This window comes from Rhipicephalus sanguineus, chromosome 1, assembly GCF_013339695.2.
Source record: "Rhipicephalus sanguineus isolate Rsan-2018 chromosome 1, BIME_Rsan_1.4, whole genome shotgun sequence".
Lineage (NCBI taxonomy): Eukaryota > Metazoa > Arthropoda > Arachnida > Ixodida > Ixodidae > Rhipicephalus > Rhipicephalus sanguineus.
Window position 1 is genome coordinate 193,924,510 of NC_051176.1, and position 10,899 is coordinate 193,935,408.

General features: G+C 52.4%; 1 long non-coding RNA gene across 1 annotated transcript; it reads left to right on the top strand.

Annotated features, from left to right (window-relative positions):
• The first annotated feature begins 233 nt into the window (after positions 1–233).
• LOC125759561 (uncharacterized) lies at positions 234–5,772 on the top strand. Its single transcript, XR_007417162.1, has 2 exons — positions 234–439; positions 5,609–5,772. It is a non-coding gene; the product is annotated as an uncharacterized LOC125759561 (long non-coding RNA).
• Positions 5,773–10,899: the final 5,127 nt, after the last annotated feature.

Here is a 10,899-nt window from a genome sequence, read left to right on the forward strand (position 1 = left end):
AACTACGGCTTCGGTGCGCATGGCAACTTCGTGATGTGCCGTCGCGACGTTTCAGTGTTTTTTTTTTTCGTCTAAATTTGTGTACGTTTTAATGTCATTTGACAAGTTGTCTCGCACTGCTTATTGATCGGTCTTCTCAGCGGGCAAATGCCGCTGCTTCTGTTTCTTTATTCAGTGCATTCGTTTCGTTTGGTGCTGTTATGATCGGCCTGCCTGGCTTGGCGCCGCTTTGACGCATGAGACGTTGCGGCTAAGACTACCCTGATTTCTTCTGGGTCAGCGGTTCCAGAGATGCACCAAGAGCGGCGACAACACGAAAGTCGTTCGTCTAATTATCTCAGGTTGTCTGCGCCCCTCGTAAAACCCTTTGGGCACGCCTGACCGACTGACGGATTAGGAAGAGTTGTTGGCCGTCGAGGCGGCTTGCTTTGTCGTCAAGGTACCCCGGACAAAGGGCCCAGCGTCTGGGAACCGTCTGCGGATGCATTTCCCACGTTCTCCGTGGCGCCTTGGTGCCGCTGTTTCCACAATTCGTGGTCTGCCTGGCGCCGCATACCCATCACTGCAACAGACTACGAAATTGACTTCCACGTAAGACTCAACGTCTTCGTGCAGTGCCGTGTAGTGCGCGGTGGGCAGTGTTTTTCCCTCGCCATGGGACGAACTGGACGTGCCTCTTTCTCCTTTCGTGGGTTGGGAAGGAGGCGGCGTTTCACCTTCCCCTTTTGGGGGCGGAGGTGAAGATGGAAATTTTCATTGGACTGTCCTGGCCTCCATTGTTTTTTCCTACAGGGAACCCTGGGAAGGCCAGGACATAAAATGCGAGCGCCGATGCGCTCCCGACAAGCTCTCACAAATTCTCTCAAGCTCTCACAAGCTCCGAGAAGCTCCCAGAAGCTCGAGAGCTTCTATGATGCTAACCCCATCATGTAGCAACACGCTACCTGTAAATAAATGTAATAAACGTTACTGTTAACAGCTCCGGGCTCCTCTACTCGACATCTCCCCGGGACTCTGGCTGGCTCCGGTCCTCTGGGCAGAACCCTGATTACATCAACTGGATGGCAGCGGTGTGATGCTGCTGACAACTGGAACACATCAACTGGTTAGCAGCAACGGGATGACCCATGCTTGACTCGGGCCTCAACGATATGGTGAGTGCTTGGCTTTCTTTGAGATTTGCCAGGTTTTAGCTTTTGAAGTTTTCTAAATCTGTGTACCGCTACCATACGTCACAGCTATTCACCATTTTAGTTTTCATGTTCTAAAACTGGCAGTGTTTTACCGTGCGTCTAGGCTTCGCTTGTTCGCTACCTAACGTCACGGCGGGTAGAAAGTCCTCACTCGTGAAGACCATGGAGTTGGTAAAGAAGCTAGAGAGACCAGACCTCTTACTACTGTGTGAAGAGCTGGGAATTAAGGTTGGGAGAGAAGAGAGAGAGTCACAGCTGATTAAGGCTATTCAGGAAGGCGGGGCGGAGGATGATGAAATTGAGGAGTGCTGGGAGGAAGTTGAGAAGAACAAAAGATGGGCTGAAAAAGACAGGATAATTGAGAAAAGGCGATTGGCTTTAGCACTTTATCAGTCATCAAGTAACCCGAATAACGAGATAGCACCCTCAGATAAGAAAAAGAAAGGCAGTCCTGCTAAGTCCACGTCTACAGTGAGCCACTCAGAAGATCTAAAGAAAGAAAAGGCGTTTAAGGCTAGGAAGCCGGTTGTATGCCACCGTTGCAAAGAGCTAGGCCACTTCGCAATCGGCTGCCGCAAGCCTAGGAATGTTCTCTGTTTTGGGGACAGCAGCGACAATGATCTGGAACAATTGAAACCCCACATTCAGGAATTCGTTGAGGAAAACGTACCGCGGGACTCTGCCGCAAAGTTTGATAGTGTACATCCGTACTCTTTGACAAATGAGGTGACCACAGGGGAACGCCCGTGTGCATGGCAAGTAGTTGAAAATGAAAGTGTGTGTTTGCCATTAGCCCGCGTTGAGAGTGAGGGACCGTTCAGACTGCTCGCCATGGAAACATTGGTGTCCCAAAACCTGCCCGAGCATTATCCCTCCCAGAATGACGTGGATATGCTTTCGAAAGGCTTTTGTTTTGGTGACGAATCGGCGGCAGCTATGACGGATCCGATGGCCTGTGAGTCTGCTCATGAGGTTCCGGAAGCAGAAAGCGCTAATGAAGCAGACTGTAAAAGTTCAGATGAGGAGGCGCTTAGCTTACCACGAGAGGGAGAGGCGATCAACATAGCGCGAGGTGATGAAGCGCTTAGATTAGCGCGAGGTGATGACTCTCATCAAGGAGAGACATCTGATGGCGAGCCGGCTGGTTTAGCAAGTGTCGATTGTAGCGTTGTTTCTGAAGTGCAGACTGCTAGAAATAACGCCGAGGATAAGCCAGTTGAGCCGCCTGGAGTTTTGAGCAATGTACTTCCGAGTATTAGTGCCGAGTCGGTGAGCGTTCCGTGCCGCCCCGAAAGAAAAAGGCGCCAGCGAAAACTTCGGGGAAAGGGGAAAGGTCCAAGTTGCCTCGAGCGGAGGCTGGAAACCCCGAAAAGGTTCTCTAAAAGTCAAAAGTTGCGGGTCTCGCACAAATTGAGATTAGGCATAAAGCGTGTCGCGAGGGCCAGGAAAAAGAGACGCCGATGTGGTCGCCTGGTTTCTTCATCTTTGGTGAAGGCTAAACGGTGGAGCAAGGCGAGGTGGTGCGTACGCGACTGTAACGACAAAGGTCCTCCCCCAAGTTTGCGAGAGGGTGACCGCTGCTCTGGGAGGCCCACAGTGAGTAAGCGTCCGGGTGCCTCTTTGTCGGAGTTCGGGGCCCGTGGAACAAAGGTCACCGCCACTGTGTGCTTCGGACAGGTTGGCTTTTTGTCCCTCCGTCGCGATCTGGCCCATCGATAACTGTGGTATGCGCGTCCCCCCAGAGCACGTCTGAAAGGGTGCCGCATTAAATTACGCAGTGTCACGAAGGATAGTAAGAATTTGTCTTGTATCCAGTTTTATTATTGTTTTGTTTAGCTGTCTAACGTTTGCATGTCTGCCGATGAGCAAGGACTGTGTCGATTTTTGAAAGTTTTATTTTCCTCCTCATCTTAACTGCAGACATTGAGATATTTGGTAAACTGCTTGTTTGCTTACATTTTGCAAAAGCTAGCACCCGAGTAGAGGGTTTTGCGCTGATGTTAACAGAGAAGTAGGCTGAAGGTAAAAGCCTCTGTTTAAACCTTCTGTTCTTGCAGTGAAGTGTAGGTTTTTGCTTTTGTTGATTTATTTTATACGCATAATGTTCGGACAGTGTAAGGCTACCAAGAATTTCTCTTGTATCCAGTTTTGAATTGTTTTGCTTTTAATGTTCGCGTGTCTGCAGATGAGCAAGGAATATGTCGATTTTTGTAACTTTTATTTTCTTCCTCATAATAACTGCAGACATTAAGATACTTGTTGAACTGAGTGTTTGCTTACATTTAGCGAAACCTAACACCCGAGTAGAGGGTTTTGCGCAAGTTGATTTTTAACAGAGAAGTAGGCTGAGGGTAAAAGCCTCTGTATAAACCTTGTGTAAATTGCAGCACACTTGTTAGTATGCGCATCAGTGTAGTGTAGGTTTTTTGTTTCTCTGTTTGTTTTATTTTCATACGCGCAAGTTTGATTTTGAGTTTTACTTATACTGTGAGAGGCGTAATTCATTAACTACCTCCTTTCGTTTTGTTTCGCCCGTAGCACCTGCGTGCCTTGAACGCTGTGAATCTCTCTGGGAGAGAGAGAAGAGGGAGAAAGGAAAGACAGGGAGGTTAACCAGAAGCAGTCTCCGGTTTGCTACCCTGCACGTGGGAAGGGGAAAGGGGATGTAAAAGAATGAAAGAGAAGAAGAAGAGTTTGTGACGACAGCACGCGACAAAATACAACAAAACAAAACAAAACGAAGTCATAACCGCAGTCCAAGTACTACACAGCACCATTTTCTTCCAGCAGTCACAGTTTGACATTGAGTCCGGTTGCGTGGAGAAACCGCAACAACGCCATCAGAGCGGCTCGTGCTGAAGACAGGGTAGGCCAGGGCCCTAGGATTTTGTTCTCCGTGAGAGGGCGGTTGTCCAGCTGGCCTAGTGCGGCTGAGAGGGCCGCTCTTTCGGAGCTGAAGCGGGTGCACTCACAGAGAAGGTGCGCGACTGTTTCGCTGCACCCGCAGACTTCACACGACGGGCTCTCAGCCATTCCAATAATATACGAATAGGCATTTGAGAAGGCCACTCCAAGCCATAGACGGACCAGCAGGGTAGAGTCACGTCGTGATAAGGTGGACGGGATGCGTAATTCAAGATCAGGGTCCAAGGCATGCAGCCGTGCACTTGTAAATGTAGATGATGACTTCCACAAGTCCAACGTTATGCGACGAGCTAGCATACGAAGTTCTCTTGCGGCGTCCGATCTTGACAGGGGAATGATGACACTGCTGACACCGTCATGAGCGGATCGGGCAGCTGCATCCGCTTGGTCATTTCCCTGAATGCCGCAGTGACTAGGCAGCCACTGGAATATTACTCGGTGCCCTTTTTCTATTGCTTCATGGTGGATTTGCCTGATTTCCGCGACGAGCTGCTCATGTGAGCCATGACGTAAAGCGGAGGGTAGACTTTGGAGGGCTGCTTTGCTATCGCAGAAGATAGACCACGAATTAGGTGTCTGCTCCATGACAAATTGAAGAGCAGCACGGAGCGCTACTAGTTCAGCAGCCGTAGTTGAGGTTGCGTGAAACATTTTGAGCTGTATTGTGGTAGCTCTTGCTGGAATTATTACGGCCTATTACGGCCTCGCCTATATGGTGCCTACATCGACCCGAAGTGCGCCTTACCATACCAGGAATTACGATGAAAAGAAGAATGTCATCGGTTGCCCTTAAACAGGCTGCACTACTGTATTTACATGAGGTGTACATTACTCACACCCATATTTACACTGATGGTTCAGTTATGACTACAAGCTCAACCGCCGCCGTAATCTCTCTGGGAAATGATACAAAACGTTAGGCTGTTGATTTGCTTCGCACGTAGTAGGTCTGAGTTTGTTATGGCTTCGTTATCTGATTCTTGATTTTCACGAGTGAGCGCACCAATTGTAAATTTCTAGGGAGTTTTACCAAAACTGTAACCTGGCATTTCTCGAGGTCAGTTGAGTGCTCTATGTTTGTTGTGCCTCGGGTCTTGCGTGGTTCGTTTCTGGCGTTTGCTGGCCATGGCTCAGGTCCAGAGATTGGTGCAGCCTGCGTCAACATCTACAAGGGAGCAGATCTACGGTTTCTGCGGAGTGCTTTGGTGCTGCAACCCCTTCGAGACCTCCTGTGACGGTGGACGGGCTGTTATGATCGGCCTGCCTGGCTTGGCGCCGCTTTGACGCATGAGACGTTGCGGCTAAGACTACCCTGATTTCTTCTGGGTCAGCGGTTCCAGAGATGCACCAAGAGCGGCGACAACACGAAAGTCGTTCGTCTAATTATCTCAGGTTGTCTGCGCCCCTCGTAAAACCCTTTGGGCACGCCTGACCGACTGACGGATTAGGAAGAGTTTTTGGCCGTCGAGGCGGCTTGCTTTGTCGTCAAGGTGCCCCGGACAAAGGGCCCAGCGTCTGGGAACCGTCTGCGGATGCATTTCCCACGTTCTCCGTGGCGCCTTGGTGCCGCTGTTTCCACAATTCGTGGTCTGCCTGGCGCCGCATACCCATCACTGCAACAGACTACGAAATTGACTTCCACGTAAGACTCAACGTCTTCGTGCTGTGCCGTGTAGTGCGCGGTGGGCAGTGTTTTTCCCTCGCCGTGGGACGAACTGGACGTGCCTCTTTCTCCTTTCGTGGGTTGGGAAGGAGGCGGCGTTTCACCTTCCCCTTTTGGGAGCGGAGGTGAAGATGGAAATTTTCATTGGACTGTCCTGGCCTCCATTGTTTTTCCTACAGGGAACCCTGGGAAGGCCAGGACATAAAATGCGAGCGCCGATGCGCTCCCGACAAGCTCTCACAAGTTCTCTCAAGCTCTCACAAGCTCCGAGAAGCTCCCAGAAGCTCGAGAGCTTCCATGATGCTAACCCCATCATGTAGCAACACGCTACCTGTAAATAAATGTAATAAACGTTACTGTTAACAGCTCCGGGCTCCTCTCCTCGACATCTCCCCGGGACTCTGGCTGGCTCCGGTCCTCTGGGCAGAACCCTGATCACATCAGTGCTCACACAAAACGTGAGCAAATGCGACGCCTTTTTTAATGCTCCTTAATTATCGATCCCTTTGCATTCCAGTGTACTTGCCGCTCTCTGTCATCAACGAATTCATAGACCAAAGCTTCACCAGTTCGAGATTGCAGGTGGAAGGAGAAGCAGTCTACGAGTCCGAGCATGTAGTAGCATGCAACGCCAAGGAAAATAAAGAAAATACAGTAACGTTCGCCGGACTTGTTCTGCAAACGTCGGCTGTGAACTAGGACCCACGTGAACTTGAAATAGCGGTGAAGAAAATAGAAGTTATTGCAGCAACCAGCAGCCGCAAAACAGGATAATAATTATTTGGCGAGTACCCCAGCAATTTTGGCAGAGGTGTCGTGTCTAACGCCAACAGGGTGGTATCTTTCCCACTGTAGTGAAGAGAGGACGACGAAGAAACACACGAGCAAGCTAGCAAGCAAGCAAGCCGCAGTGTCAAGAGTAGCAGGGGACTCCAGCTCGCGCTTGCCCGGATTTTGGCTGCTTGACGCCCGCCGCTCTCCGACGCCCTACTCTAGACGCTTGTTGACATTCCCTGAAGACGCGTCAATAAACCACGTCACATTTGGTGGAGGTACGTGGATTCCCAGTACCAACCTGGACCTTCGCTCCCGGAAACTCCCCCCGGTTCGTGACCACATCGCCACCATGGCCGAGGAGACCCCTCTCCAGTCGGGACCTTCGGCAGTCCACGTCACCTGCGGCGCCGTGTTCCGCCAGCGAGATCCACCCATCTTTACCGGCTCAGGTGACTCGGACGTGGAAGAATGGCTCTCGAAATACGAACGTGTGAGTGCCAGCAACAAATGGGACGACCAAATGAAGCTTGGTTACGTCCAGTTCTACCTTGCGGACATCGCCCAGCTGTGGTATAACAACCACGAGAGCGACATTCCCACTTGGTCCGTCTTTAAGACTTCCATTACGGACGTTTTCGGTCGGCCATCGGCTCGCAAGCTTCGGGCAGAGCAGCGCTTGCGTCAACGCGCGCAGCAACCCGGCGAGAACTTCACGGGCTACATTGAGGATGTGCTGAACCTCTGCAACCGCGTGAACTCTACCATGACCGAAGAGGATAAGATCAAGCACATCCTGAAGGGCATCGAGGACGATGCTTTTCAGATGCTCCTCGCAAGGAATCCCACCACAGTCGCTGCACTCGTCTCCTTGTGTCAGAGCTTTGACGAGTTGCGTCGGCAGCGCTTGATCGCGCGCCAAGCCCTCACGACGACCGACACGCTATCGAGCTTGCACGTTACTGCTCGCCCTGCCGATCAGCAGCCGCTGCTATCCACCATCAAGGAGTTTATCCGCGAAGAGGTAGCGCGTCAGCTTTTACTACTACCTCTCACGAACGAGCCAGTGCAGACTTTGGCCCCTGACCTTCAACACGTCATTCGGACCCAAATTGCTGAGCACCTACCACCATCTATACCCCAACAACCACTCGTCACTGCGCCGCTCACTTACGCAGCTGTCGCTGCTCGGCCCCCTCAGCAGCCTATGCCGTATACCCGACCTGCGATGCCAACCCCTGCGATGCCAACCCCTGCGTTGCCAACTCCTGCGATGCCGACCCCTGCCTCGCCGCTGACCACGACTTCGTCGCTGCTTCACTACGCGGGGCACTCGCCTTCGTTTTTCCGCCGTCAAGACGTGTGGCGAACGCCGGACAACAGGCCCATCTGCTTCGCCTGCGGTGTCGCTGGACACGTCGCTCGCCACTGCCGCCGTTGCCCACCTTCTTTCTTCGACACCGTGGCCACACCTGATCCTTCGTCGTCACGCACACCACCTAGGTACGCCGCTGATAATCGACCATCCTTCTCCAATCGTCGATCACCATCTCCTCGACGACGCTCTCTGTCACCCATGCGTCGTCGCTCAGCTACAGAGGAGGGAAACTGATTGCTGCAGTTCCGGAGGCAAGAGCTGCATGCAAGTCGAACTGCCCAAGGCCTCCATGTGTTTCGCCGCCAAATGTTATAGACGTCGATGTCGAAGGAACCGCCGCCGTTGCGCTTATTGACACAGGGGCCGCCGTTTCCGTCATCTCTGAGACACTGTGCCGCAAGATAAAGAAGTTGACGACGTCGCTATCAGGACTAATGCTCCGTACTGCCAGCCCACAGTGCATTGCGCCGTCAGCTGTCTGCACTGTGCGAGTCACCATACAAGGTGCACTTTACGTGATCGAGTTCTTTGTGCTACCGTCCTGCTCCCACGACATTATTCTCGGTTGGGACTTCCTATCGAGTCATAGCGCCATCATAGACTGTTCTCGTGCAGAAGTAGCTCTTATGCCGCTGCAGACCTCTCTTTCGTCGGACCCTCCCCACAAACTAGTCGTCGCTGAGGACACAGATATACCCCCAAACACGTGGACCCTTGTAGCACTGACCTGTACGACCGCACCAGACGGAACAGCACTCTTTGCCCCGTCGGACGTATTTCTACGTCGTCGCGGCTTACGACTGCCCTTTGCAGTACTATCGATTAATTCTGGCGCTACGATAATGCTCGTTGCCAACTCGCTGACGTCCGCCGTTACCTTGCTTCGCGGGGAATCTTTGGGGCACGTACAAGACGTCGACCTCTTGCGTTCCCTGGACTTCTCTGAGGACCAACACCACCTTCAGCTGAACGCCATGACGTCACCTGTTCCCAACTCTTCAGCCCCAGATAATTTCCGCCCTTCAATCGCCGACGATCTACCGCCATCGCATCGCAGCCAACTCCTCGCCCTTCTGCAAGACTTCCGCTCGTCCTTCGATTGTGCCCAGCCAACCTTGGGCCGCACGACGAGCGTCACACACCACATCGACACCGGTTCACATGCTCCCTTACGCCAACGACCCTATCGAGTTTCCGCGGCAGAACGGCAAATTATCAACGAACAAGTCGACGACATGCTTAAACGCGCAGTGATACAGCCGTCCCAGAGCCCCTGGTCCTCTCCTGTCGTACTTGTGCGCAAGAAGGATGGATCAATAAGGTTCTGCGTTGACTATCGCCGCCTCAATAAGATTACTCGAAAGGATGTGTACCCGTTGCCACGCATCGATGACGCTCTCGATTGCTTACAAGGGGCAGAATATTTCTCGTCTTTAGATCTACGCTCGGGTTATTGGCAAGTACCGATGGATGTCACCGATCGTGCGAAGACTGCTTTCGTCACTCCTGATGGACTCTACGAGTTTAACGTCATGCCGTTCGGATTGTGCAACGCCCCCGCTACCTTCGAACGATGATGGACAACATCCTTCGCGGCTACAAGTGGAACACCTGCCTTTGCTACCTCGACGACATCGTAGTCTTTTCTAGGGATTTCCCTACTCACCTTGTCCGCCTGCGTGAGATTTTGACGTGCCTCACCTCAGCTGGTCTTCAACTCAACATCAAAAAGTGTCATTTTGCGGCGCGCCAGTTGACGATACTGGGTCACGTCGTCTGCAAGGAAGGCGTTCTTCCGGACCCAGCGAAACTCCGGGCCGTTGCCGAATACCCCAAGCCCACTTGCATGAAGACGCTTCGAAGTTTCATTGGGCTGTGTTCCTATTTTCGCCGATTTGTCCGCGACTTTGCTTCCATCATCGCCCCTCTTACCAATCTTTTGACAACTTCTAATGGCCTGTCTGCTTGGTCAAGAGAGTGCGACACATCTTTCGAAACGCTACGGCGCTTACTGACATCGCCTCCAATACTTCGGCACTTTGACCCTGATGCGCCAACGGAAATCCATACTGACGCCAGCGGCGTCGGCCTTGGTGCAGTACTGGCTCAAAAGAAACCGGGATACGAAGAATACGTCGTCGCTTACGCGAGTCGAACTCTCAAGAAAGCTGAGTGCAATTATTCGGTTACTGAGAAGGAATGCCTTGCCATAATTTGGGCTTTGGCTAAGTTTCGCCCGTACCTCTATGGCCGCCCTTTCGACGTCGTCACGGACCACCATGCTCTATGTTGGCTCTCATCGCTGAAAGATCCGTCGGGACGCCTCGGTCGTTGGGCGCTTCGGCTGCAAGAGTACGACATTCGTGTTGTGTACCGATCGGGCCGCAAGCACTCTGATGCTGATGCGCTCTCCCGCTCACCGCTAGCGTCCGACACAGCTTCCCCATCAGCTTCCTTGTCGCCAATCGACGTCGCAGACATGTCGTTGGAGCAACGCAAGGATGCGTGGGTTTGCCACATGCTCGACTTTCTGGCTGATCCATCAGCTTACCCCGCTTCAAGAACTCTTCGTCGCCAAGCGCCCCATTTCGCTATTCGAGATGGTCTCCTCTATCGGCGGAATTACGCGTCTGATGGTCGGAGGTGGCTCCTTGTGATACCTCGCCACATGCGCATGGAAATGTGCGCTGCTTTTCACACCGACCCGCAAAGCGCTCACGCCGGCGTTCTCAAGACCTACAACCGCCTGCGTCAGCGATACTATTGGCGCGGACTGTATTCATTTGTGTGCAAGTATGTCCGCACTTGTACCGCCTGTCAGCGACGAAAGGCTCCACCCCAACGACCAGCCGGTACACTTCAGCCTCTCCCGTGCCCGGCGCGTCCGTTTGACCGCGTCGGTATTGATTTATACGGCCCGCTTCCCTCGACCACTTCTGGGAACAGATGGATTATTGTCGGCGTAG